Source organism: Setaria italica, chromosome IV (assembly GCF_000263155.2).
Source record: "Setaria italica strain Yugu1 chromosome IV, Setaria_italica_v2.0, whole genome shotgun sequence".
Lineage (NCBI taxonomy): Eukaryota > Viridiplantae > Streptophyta > Magnoliopsida > Poales > Poaceae > Setaria > Setaria italica.
The window spans coordinates 25,281,345-25,291,897 of NC_028453.1; the positions used below are offsets into that span (position 1 = coordinate 25,281,345).

The 10,553-nt window shown below is 42.1% G+C and overlaps 1 long non-coding RNA gene across 6 annotated transcripts; it reads left to right on the plus strand.

Moving 5' to 3' along the window:
* The first annotated feature begins 5,566 nt into the window (after positions 1-5,566).
* LOC101781475 lies at positions 5,567-8,459 on the plus strand. 6 transcript variants are annotated; one of them, XR_001163966.2, is made up of 6 exons: positions 5,567-6,067; positions 6,167-6,279; positions 6,739-6,824; positions 6,913-7,147; positions 7,790-7,897; positions 8,000-8,459. It is a non-coding gene; the product is annotated as an uncharacterized LOC101781475 (long non-coding RNA). The 6 variants fall into 6 exon arrangements; XR_001163967.3 differs by having other exon boundaries at positions 6,167-6,271; XR_001163968.3 differs by having other exon boundaries at positions 6,167-6,271; positions 6,925-7,147.
* Positions 8,460-10,553: the final 2,094 nt, after the last annotated feature.

Consider the following 10,553-nt stretch of genomic DNA (forward strand, 5'->3'; position numbering starts at 1 on the left):
GGCAGGCCACCTAGACTGCCTTCAGATGTCGTCGAGATGAAGGAAGAACAGCGAGATGGGGGTTGGAAAAGCTAAGGCAAAGAGGAAAAGTAAAAGATGCAAAAATAGTAGATTGATACGATTTGGATCTCACTTAATTGGCCGTGGCCGTTCATATTTATAGGGAGGGGAGATCTTGCCCCTTAAGGAGTCGAAACTCTAACAAATCTCGTGCTAAAATACAACTCCAACTCGGTTTATACAGAGCCAGACCGGTCAGACCGGCCTGGGCAACCGGTCTGACCAGTCTACCGAGCTGCAGATCTTGCAAAGGCCGTATCTTCCTCATCCGAACTCCAAATCGGAAGTTCTATATATTAATTTTGATCTAGTAGACAGGCGCTACGCAATGGTGAAGTTCAATTTGCATTTTGGGAATTTTTCCCAAACCGGTCTGACCGGTTGGGAAACCGGTCTAAACAGGTCTGACCAGATCTTCCCATACCTGCCACTTTTGGGCGTCAACAGGTATGATCAGAAATGGAGTGCTTAAACAAATGGATGGTGCTTGACCTTTGTTATGTTCTCCCAGGGCCAAATGAAAATCATCTGTATTCAGTTTGTTATTAGTCTAGAGTCACAAAGATAGTATGGCATTTTGCTTCTTATTTAACTTATTGCTTGTGACCTATGACAGTATCTGTTTTTCTCCATTGCATATGCAGTATTACGTTACTAGATTATAAATGCAGTCCCACCAGTAGGAACCAGTACCATTTTAGCTATGCCAAGGATATATGCAGGCTATGTACAAGTGAAGTTAACTTGGAGCCAAACTGCCAATTAGCAATTACAGATACTGGATGGATACTCTTTTCAGTTTGGTTTAATATTCAGCAGGGAATAGTTGTGACTGAAGCTTCATACCATTTTGGTCGAGGCTCAATAGCTTCTAACTGAATTTTGTTTATATGTATCATGGCAACCTTCACTTTTCAGAAAAATAGATCTGTCTTGCTGACCATGTCCATGTGTTGCAATGAGGACATGCATTAGCAAAGTATCATGGTTCTAAAATACAGAAGTATTGTGCATCAGCATTACACCTTGTTGTTTCAGCAATAAAGGAACAGGATACACCACCTCCCCACGTTCAGTCATGCAAATTACAGCTCTGGTGAAATGCCTCTCACTTAGCTAGATTAGTCACATATTTTAAAAGCTTGCATTGAAGTATCCTGTGACCGATCCTTTTGCTGTTCACTTGCTATTTTGGTGTAAGTAGATAACTATGATGATTGCTTCTTATCTCAAAGCCTTTGATGAAACTCATGTAGTCATGTTCAGCTGATTACTTAACGCATGTATAACTTTCTAACTGTCCCATTATTAGATTACTCTTAAAGAGCAATCAAATTTTTTTGTTCTAGCTTGCTTAAAATTACTTGGTTAGTATGTGGCTCTTCAATACAGAAGAAAAACAAAGCTAAATAAAAATAATGTTCTAGTAGTCTGGTTTTCCAGGTCTTATGAGATACAGCTTACAGCACCAGTAATTTCTTCAACCATTTCACTGTAGTTAATAACATTTCTGTTTGCCCCCGTGCACATAATCGATATGATAAATTTTTACGCATCCTCTGTGTCTCCATCATACACCTGATGGCCCATGCTAAGTTATTAAAGTGTTTGATTATTCTTTGTTTGTGCCCTTCTGTACACAATGCCCATGCTAAGTTTTTTTCCCTCAAACACGATGCCCATGCTAAGCTAGTCTTTCTGTTTTCCATAATCTAACAAGCCTTTAATCATTTAGTCATTTTGATACATAAAATCATTTATCTGAATGCAATTTCTATAATAAATTACTTTATGGGTTTAATGACTAATCACCACAGCCAGCACATGATTATCTGAGGAATGTTAGAATGATCACTGGTAGAGAATTGGCCTTTAGTCCCGGTTGGTAGGATGCAAATCTCCCAAAAATCCATTCAGGATAAACCAACCGAGACAAAACGGGGGGGGGGGGGGTCTTTTGTCCCAGGTCACTCAACCGGGACTAAAGACCTCCTTTTATCCCGGTTGGTTGGTAACAGGTCACCATGCTAGGCGCTGAAAAAAAAATCCTGGGAGGGCCCCCCACACGCTGCAAAAACAAGCCATGCGATTTTTCACGTGAAATATGCGCGTGCGCGCTGCGTAGGATTCGAACCCACAACCTCCAGCCTCGCGCGTAGCTTCCTTGCCATCCCACCTACACAACACATCTGACTATACAAGGGATGCAATCGTTTTGTATTAACTCGTGGGGACCCTTTTATCCCGGTTTGAAAACACCAACCGGGATAAAAGATCCCCTTTAGGGTTCGAGGGATTTAGGCCTCTTTTAGCCACCTCGTTGGGGACCCTTTTATCCCGGTTTGAAACACCAATCGGGATAAAAGACCCCCTTTTATCCCGGTTGGTATTACAAACGGGGATAAAAAGGTCGAGGGGGTCTTTTATCCTGGTTGGTGTAATACCAACCGGGATAAAAGACCCCCTTTTATCCCGGTTTGAAACACCAACCGGGATAAAAGGCCTCTGAGGGTCTTTTTTTTTCCACTAGCCTTTGCAACCGGGATAAAAAGTCCCGGGTTGGTGAGCCTCCCACCAGTGACCAAGCTTTAGTCCCGGTTGGTGAACCTTTTATCGCGGACCAACTTTAAACTGGGACAAAATGAGGCGTATGGAAGGTGAATTCTCTACTAGTGGATCTTCCCGATACTCGAGGTGGATAGGATGAGGCTGATCAGCTGCCCCCTATCCACACACCAAGATATCTGTGGCTGACCATATCAATTTAGGGCTGTTTCGAGGCTACGCGTTATCTGCTATTGTTCTTTACTTCTTGCATATCAAACTGTCAGAGTCTTTCACTCTACTGCTATGTAAAAAAAAACTTCTTGTTTTGGTGGACTTACATTTGATAAATATTTTCTCTTAGAATAGATTATCAAATCCGATAAATATGTGATAAAGTGAAAGTACTTCAAGATTTCTCAAGGAAAAAATCTACACATTATTTTTCATGTTTCCTGACTAAGTACATTAGATCATTAGATGTTACTGATTGTCTAAGAATCAAAAGTCTGACTGAACATAGTCCAATACTTCAAGTATTTGTGAGAAGAGGGATTTTTGGGTATCCAAAGCCATCCACTATGCGTTGTATGAAGTGAAATTAACTTTGCTTTGCTTGTTTGAGTAAAGACACAACTGTATTTACTTATTTTATAGCATGTGTTGCTCAAGACACTAAGCGTTTCAATCTGATATATTCTATTCAACGGAAAAATCTGGTACCATGTCACATTTTATGACTTCACCGTCATCATTTGGGCGGGTCCCTTTGTCAAGTTGCGAAACGGTGACCAACTGTTTCTTTTCATCTTAATACTAGGTTGCCGTTTTCTCCTAATGGTACTTCAGACTGGTGATTCAGTTTACAAACTTTACGCCCTGGAGTTATATAAACTTGTGACCATATGTTTTCGTGCCACGCATGCTCAAGGCAATTTTCGTCTGCCGTTCTTCAATGGATCTGCATTCTAACGCTGTTCTCTTACCTGATCAAACACTTGAAGCTTGGAGGTGGGCTAGACGCAAATGAAGAGATGGCGGCACAAAAAGGGTAATGCTGGATCTTTTCAGAACTAGAAGAACAGAGTGCCCATTGATCCAAATCTAAGCTACAGAATTGTAGAGAGGCAGGTGTGGTGCAATACATGTCGTTTTCGAGTCTCTAGCGTTGCTTCTTGGTCGTTACAGGTCGCCGATGGACTCTGACCTTCTCTGCTGCTGCATTTTTTTTGTTAGATTGACTACAGTAGTTGAGCGCCCCCATGTGTCAATGTGCTCACCGTATGTTGTAGTGCTAAATCCCATCTTTTGATGGAACTGCAGGCCTGTATTTCGCATGTTCTTGAGAATGAAACAATGCATACTTCGTACTGAAGGAAGTTGAAGCCAGATAGCAAGCCTGAAAGGTTCGTCATCAACCAATTTGACTCAACCTACAGGGCTTCTGGGCGGTTTGGCCTGGAATCACACAGCTCGTTTTTACGGACAGGGGAACGGAAATGCAAGTAAAGAACCTGAAGGTAGGATGTGACCAAAGTATGGCTCTGCATTTTCATTCAGGACGCTAAGAACAAATCAACCGTCAACCAAAGCTGACAGAAAGCTTTAACAGATTCGGCATGTAAGCAGTGGTGGAAATATGCACTAATCCACGTAGCATCAAAAGAACCTTTATGATTTGATACATAATTTTATGCTTTCTGCTAATTAAGAGTGGCACTTGATTGAGTAAAAATTGACGCGCTGCAGCTCCCCAAAGACACTAAGATTAACTAATAGTTCCTCCGTCGACATTGTAGATAGCTCCTTTAATTCTCCTCAAAGTTGACAAAATAAGGTCTTCCTCCGCTGCCAGGAGCTGCCAACTGGACGTCGTCGTAACCAAGCCAGTAGGTTTGCTTTGACGAGTTCAAGGTGGAAGCTTCGAAGTATCTAGTTAAAATCGATTCCTTGTTATCTGTACCTACACCATAACTCAAGGGTACATGTGTGTTTTGAAATCTCTAGAATGACTTGTATTTCAAAACAGAGTGAGTAGCTAATACCCCGATCAGCTAGTTAGGGTCTGTTTGGTAGAGCTCCATCTAATCCTGATTCTCTAGGTGAACTGATTCTCTGAGAGAAGTGATTCTGTGGTTGTGATTCTCCAGCATAAACTTTTAAAATCAGGATGAATAATCAGGAGAAGCTACTTTATCCAGCTCCCAACCTCTTAATTTATTTCGGAGAATCAATTTACAGAATCAGTAGAGAATCACTTCTCTCTGAAAAACTGTTGGGTAGAACTCCTCTTGAAATCAACAGAGAATCAGCTCTACGAGGTCTATTAAACACACCCCTCCCCGAGAGCTACCATGACGGCTCTCCCACCGGATGACCAGAACGAACTTCTCGGGGGCTTAGGAAAAAGATGACGACTAAGATGACGTCTCGGATGACCGGATGTTTTATATAAACTTCACTAATACAGTGCACGTTGCGGCACACGTGCGTTTTTTAATTAAAAACATAGTAAACAAAAGACTAGTAAGTATCTTTTTGTGAAACAGAAATAATAATTTTATGTTTATAGCAAAGATGAGTCTCCAATAAACTAGCATCATACGGATTAAAATTACAGTAACAAAAAGATTGACTGCGGTTTGTGATGCAGGATGGGTGTTATTTCAGATTGTAAAGAGGAGTGTCTTTAAATTAACATCTAATCGGCCTGTTCGCTTCAGCTTATAAGTCGGCTGAAAAGTTGAAACGGCTAATTTGTTGTGAGAGGAAAGTACTGTTTTGTGGCTGATAAGTCGGCTGAATAAGCTGAAGCCAACAGGCTGCTAAATTATGAAAATCGACGTGTGTCGATCTGTGCTGCGTCGGAGTTCGCGGGAGCGCGCGGCAGGCGCAAGGCGACGCTGAGGGCGAGTGGTGGGTCCGCCTTATCTCTTCCCATCTCTCGCGGTCTCACCCTCACCTATTCACCTGGCTTCGTTCTCCCACCGCCGCTGCCCTCACTCCCGATCTCTCTCCCTCAGTTCTCCTACGCCGCCACCTCCGGCCCCTCAGCGATCCCGCCGTCTCAGCCCCGGAGGCGTGGTCCGGGCCGGCCCCGGTGCTGGAGCGGCACGGCAGCCTAGCCCTGGCGAGGCACGGGCCCAGCGCGGGCCGCTGCGACCCGACGGCGCGGTCGGCCGGGGTAGGTCCTCTTTCTCCCACCGCCGCTCGCGCGCCGCCATACATCTCCATCGCGCTGGCGGTAGCTGTGGAGGAGGAGGGCGGGGCTGGACGGGGCTCAAGCTGGACGTCCTCGTCTTCGGCTGCCTCCAGGTTGTGCCGTTCCTGATGCGGTTGGGCAAGGGGTCCAAGGTGAGGGGGTACTGCTCTGGCTCCTGGAGGAGGCTTTTACTCGCACGCTCGGGAGGGGCCTAGCTCTTCCCCCGGCTGCCCGCTCATGTTCGACAATCGCCCGCTCCAGGTACCTCTCCTGTCCTCCTGGTCCTTCTCTCAATCTTGGATTTTGCTGTCTCTAAGATCGGATTGTCTCATATTTTCCGTACCCTGAACACCATGACAGTCACCACATCGAAGGCAAGTAGTGGAGGCAGCTGATATTTGGGAAGAACTGCGTAAACACCATGAGCCATGAGGTGAAAAAACATTTGCAGACTCGCGTTTGCAGGTTGTCAGGTGGCTGCAATTTCATTTTTGTCGCTTGTCGTGTAATTCGTTTTAATGTCTACCAGTGTGTGCTATTTAAAGCTGTCATAGGAATTGGCCTGTGTTACCTAGATTGCAAGTTGGTGCTATATGATTCATTGGTCTAATTTGGGGCTTGGTTGATCCAAAGGTCATAACATCAAAATATATAGAGATATGTTAGCTATCTTTGCACTAATGAATCAAATGGTCATCAGGCGCAAGATCGTTGAGCTGGTCACTTTCAGTTACACGCTTTCGATTATTGTGCATTTTTAATGTTTGGTGATAATTTATGTCTTCTAGATCATGATCCCTCCCTTCAGATTATGTCCCTCATTATTGTTTTTACTTGCAAGCTCAATGATCTTTGTCTATTTCAGAGTTCAATTAGTAGCTGTTGGCAGCAGTATTTTTTTGCTGATGACAAAACTACATGGTTGAATGCAGATTAAGGAGGGACTTTCGAATATGAAGTTGATTAAGTACTCTAATATTTACCCGCAAAAAAAAAGTACCCTAATGTTGCATATAAGGTAATTCAAAAAGTTGTCATGCCTTCTTCATATTCCAGTTGATACCTCACAGAAGCTAGAACTGAGTCAATGTTTGCTGTGGTTGGAGTTTTGCTCGCAGATCAGGTGGACCTCACCAGCCTCCGTGGCGGCCATGGTTGGCAGCAAAGGAAGAAGTGCGTATCCCTTTCTCCTTCCTCCTTGCCTCCCCCGAAGCAGCCCAGAGTGAGAACACCACCCCATGGATCAAAGAATCCCAAAGTTGCTGCCTTCTGATTTGACCCACCTGCCAACTGTCCAGCAGCAGCACTCAGATGTAGGCAGGAGGTGGTCAGCTCGGCAAGGTAATTGACTTCCTTTTGTTTTGTGTTAGGTCCATTCCTAATTTCCTATTCATATAGATTCATTTTACAACAAATTTCATGGAACATGAAAAGATGCTGCTTCTCTTGATCTCTTCTTCATGTTCTGCTAGATAGGAAATATAATTCATCACAGTAGTATGAGTTTATCAGGGCAAACTGCGATGCGTACGCACAACTGACATCAGAGATGTTGCCTTATTTGCCTGTCAGCACTAGCCGAGCATCTGTACGACTATCCTTCGTAGGGTCACTTCAAGCACTTACATAGAAGTATATAGAACATGAATTATCATAACAATAGAATACCATTGTACTGATGGTCTTAATTTTAAGATATGAAGCAGGGTCACTATTTTTTCCTGAATATTTGAGAATCGTTGTTTTCCTACCTTCTTAGGTTCTATGACTTCAGTTAATTCTTTGAAATACCAAGCATAGAGAAGTATTGTTAAGATTAATAAATTTCTGTAAACTCTGAACTCATAATCAGCTTCCCCTTTTTCGTGGCTCAAGCTTTCAGAGCCGCAGGTAGAGAGCTCAACATCTAGGAAGCATATATGTGTCATGCATATTTATTTAACTGCTCATCAAAATCCCTATTATAATCAGATTGATGTGCAGGTGGATATAGCATATGTGCGATTTATCGGAAGGTTTCAGATATTCTATTCCAACATCAAGAACTACGATATCACAAAGGGCAGACCCAATCTTCAGAAGTTCATTGAGGTAACATTGTCCTGAATCATTTTTTTCCTTCTGAATTTATATCTACTAAGTAACCATTTCCATTTGCTAATTATATTTCCTTCTCAATTTCTTATCAATCAGCCTGAATGGAGCAATACAAGGGACGCCGTAGAGGTGATAGACAAGACCATGGGTCTCTCCCAGAATAATCATTTGATTCTTTACACCATGAGATGCTCATATGATCTTCATTATCATTTGGCCGCATATACGTGATTATGAACCTTTTAGTATAGAAATCTCCGCTGATATGAGCTACCGGCTATGGGTAGACAATTCAATTTGTTACCAGCAATAGATACATATGATCCTTATGTTCCCGCTAGATTAACATTTTACCTATGTTGGTATATACTTTGATATTGTTGTACCAACATGCAATTTACCGCAAGTGTTGCACCGAACCTAATTTGTTGATTCTTTGACTGTGGAAGTATGATACTGCTGTAGCTTGTTCAATGTTTTTTAGCTGTGTTTGTTCAGTCAGAATAAAAACTCTATTGCTGCAATGTTGATAGGCGTGCAAAGCATGTATTGATGATGTGTTTGTTAGCATATGCTGTGATTTGGTGATGAATCTGTCCTGTGCCATGCATGCCATTTGTTGCCTTTCATTGCCTTCTATTTACTTGTATTTGGTTGTTGAAATGGTAGGGCGCGCATTGCGTGCGGAATGGTCTAGTGTCAGTAAAAGGAAACATACTTCAACAACGACAACTCGAGAACAAATGTTGACTTACAAAATACATTTTTCGATACAAAAATAGCATACAACAATCACCTAGAAAACGAGATGGGTAAGATGTCCTCTACCGATGCATCTTCCAACACGACAACATGAAGGAAACAACAATACGAGATACATGTACTATTCTCATCCTTAATATATGACGTTTTTAGGACTAGTTATTCTCCTACGTATGTGATGTGCTTATGTTAATATGATGCATCCGGATTCATTTCCTAAATTTGGATATGTGTATATCGATTCATATCCAAATTTTTGTTTCCACATATGGATAAAGATAATATATCCGTATCAAAATATGTAGACATATGTTCTAAAATATAAAGACGAGAAAAGTAAGATTACCATATTTTCTCTCTCTCTCTCTCGGGAGCCGCTGGAGCCGCCGGAGCCAAGGAATGAAGAAGGGTGGAGTAAGAGGCGAATTTGCTGTAAAAATATATGCTAGTGGTGAGAATAGAGCATGTGGTGGTTGCAGCTGGCTGCCATTGGGGAAGGGTGACGAGTAGTTGTGGAGGCGCATGGTCTAGTGGCAGTGGCGCTACGCAATCGGGAGGGAGATGTGATGGATATATAGGGTTGGACAATTTATTACTAGGGTTAGCAACTTAATTAGCATGGACCTGAAAGGGGCGGCCCATCGGATTTTAATCCCACACATGAAAAATCAGGTGAATGAAGTCATGAAACATATGATGGTGATATAGACAATATTGATATCCAGTATTTGTATTTACATATTTATAAATCATACCTGAGCCCCCCTGTTTGCCGTTTGCTACTTCGCGTGTGTGCTATCCACATACACTATTTATGTTTCTATATTTATATGTATGTGCCACTAGCCTCGATGGTTATGCACATTTCACTACGGGAAATAGTTAAAATGTCGAGTGTTTTTTTATTTGCTAAGTGCTTTATTTCGGGCACTCGGCAAACGTTTCCGTGAAACCACTCGGCAAACATTCTACACTAGGCATAAATTCTCTTTCCCGAGTGTCAAATAGAAAACACTTGGCAAAACCTTAAATAACACTCGGCAAACAAATGACACTCGGCAAATCTTCATCACGTGACCGGCACATGTGACCTCCGTTAGGGGGGCGTGCTGGACGTTAGTCCTTTGTCGAGTGTCCGTCAGAGACACTCGGCAAAGTTCCAAGTTTGCTGAGTGCTTCGCCCGACACTCGGCAAAGTCATAAGTTTGCCGAGTGTTTTCTCACGACACTCGGCAAACGCCTAGGGTTGCCGAGTGTTTTTTGTGACACTCGGCAAAACCAAAACTATTTTTCCCTCCTCCACCCTCCACACTTTTTCTACTCCCCACATGCGACATTTGTCACTTCATGTTAGAAGGTGGTCTATTTCTTGGTCTATTTGCTATATTTAATGAATTGATTTCATTTAGAGTAATTTGTTGATTTAAGTCAAATTTGAACGGCAAGTGATTGAAATAATGGAATAAAATGAGTGGAAAAATCATATTCATGTTATTGAGTCCGAATTGAGGTCTCATCCAAGAAATGAAAATAAATTTCGAACATTTTGTTCAGAAAACACGACCACGAACGTGTGGTCGAATGATTTTTAAATTCTAAAAAAACAAACAAAGTCTAAAAATCACGAGATTTGTCAAGATGCCATCATATCATATGTGGAGGCCGTGGTAAAAAATTGAGAAGGTTTCGCACAATTTGTGACGTATGATGCTTACAAATCGAAGCATCTCCGGAGAAGATTCGTAGAAGTTGGAACGATCCGGTAAGATTTTGAATCCAACTGACACTTGAATTTGGGTTTGACTTCAAAACTTTTTGTATAGGAAATAGACAACATAGATTGGTTCATGTCAAATTTTGGAAATTTTTCGGATCCGTTGATAATTTT